We start from the raw sequence: 1,828 nt of genomic DNA, 5'->3' as shown, positions 1-1,828 counted from the left end.
TAGGTATATTAAATGCATTTTCAACTTGCAATATTTTCAACTTATAATGGGCTTATCAGGATGTAACTCCGCCATTAGTCAAGGAACATCTCAAATCTGGAAAAGAAGTTTTCCAGAAATAAAGAGTTGATCATAATGAAAATCAATAACCAGCTAGATGATAAGAAAAAACACTTCCAGAAACTGAACACAGACTTTGGTGTTTATAATCAAACAAATTTACTGAGTCTTAGGCAAAATTAAGAAGTAGCAATTTGGCCGGGCGCGGTGGCTCAAGCCTGTAATCCCAGCACTTTGGGAGGCCGAGGTGGGTGGATCACTAGGTCTAGAGACCAAGACCATCCTGGTCAAAATGATGAAACCCCGTCTCTACTAAAAATACAAAAAATTAGCTGGGCATGGTGGCATGTGCCTGTAATCGCAGCTACTCAGGAGGCTGAGGCAGGAGAATTGCCTGAACCCAGGAGGCAGAGGTTGCAGTGAGCCGAGATCGTGCCATTGCACTCCAGCCTGGGTAACAAGGGTGAAACTCCGTCTCAAAAAAAAAAAAAAAAAAAAAAAAAGAAGTAGCAATTTATATTTTACAGTATCTTGATGAACTCTTTTAACCAAAATCACTTCTACTTTAGTCTTCGAAGGAACTCTTTTCTTCTATTTCCAAGATAATCGTGATTAACTTACAGAATTGGCTATACATCTCCAAAACATTTCCCTTAATAGGAAACTTAGCTTTATAGGATCAAAACATTAAAAGGCAAAAAATATATATTTTCATTACAAGACAAAACAGACTCCAGCGTAAATCATGGAAACACATTCATACCTCAGGTCCCTCTCCTCCATGAACCAACATTATTATATTATTTGCATTTAGTGAAATCTGATCTAATTTAGTATTCTTTCTTCTGGTAGGATTTCAAACTCAGTGATATCCTCCAGTGCCATATTGACAAAGTTATCAAATCCTAGAAGAGTATCAACAATTTCTTTATCACTCTTCATCACAGTGAGAATTTTTATTCTTAGATTTGTCTATAAGCTCCAGTGACAACAGGTGCAAGGAGCTGCTACTTGTGTTAGCTGCCATGCCTGTGATGGAAATGGCCTTGATTAACATTTTTTTAATTTGAGACAGAGTCTTGCTCTATCACCCAGACTGGAGTGCAGTAGTATGATCTCAGCTCACTGCAACCTCCACCTCCCAGGTTCTAGTGATCCTCCTGCTTCAACCTCCTGAGTAGCTAGGATTACAGGAGCATGGCACCACACCCAGCTAATTTGTATTTTCAGTAGAGACAGGGTTTCACCATGTTGGCCAGGCTGGTCTTGAACTGTTCACCTCAGGTGATCTGCCCGCCTTGGCCTCCCAAAGTTGTGGGATTACAGGTGTTAGCCACCATGTCTGACCTTGATTAACATTTTAAAGAATAAGCAAATAATTCTACAAGCTTCTGGATGGGAAAAAATAGGTCACACCATAAAGACAGATGATCCTCAAACCTTTCTTCTATACTAAGTAGAAGACGGTATACACTAAATAGGCAGAAACCTAAACAGCTGTATCTAAAATGTACTGAACTATGCATAATCCAACATCCAAGCAAGCTCTCATTCCCATGAGATGAACAAAAAGGCATTTTAGACTTATAAAGATTAATTAATATCACCAATGTACGCTTCTTCTAAAATTATACACACAAAAAAATTTTAGCCAGCCTATTAGTAAAGCAAAATAAATACTGATAAAGAAATGACATAAAAGAAATGTCAATCAGAAATGAAGCTGAAATTAAATGTCAAAAAGACTAAATATTTAACTATGAAATAA

At 37.6% G+C, this 1,828-nt stretch overlaps 1 pseudogene; it reads right to left on the bottom strand.

Annotated features, from left to right (window-relative positions):
- Positions 1-654: 654 nt before the first annotated feature.
- LOC101051232 (U6 snRNA-associated Sm-like protein LSm5 pseudogene) lies at positions 655-1,413 on the bottom strand (annotated as a pseudogene).
- Positions 1,414-1,828: the final 415 nt, after the last annotated feature.

Source organism: Saimiri boliviensis, chromosome 10 (genome assembly GCF_048565385.1).
Source record: "Saimiri boliviensis isolate mSaiBol1 chromosome 10, mSaiBol1.pri, whole genome shotgun sequence".
Taxonomy (NCBI): Eukaryota; Metazoa; Chordata; class Mammalia; order Primates; family Cebidae; genus Saimiri; species Saimiri boliviensis.
This window is presented reverse-complemented; position numbering and strand designations above follow the sequence as displayed.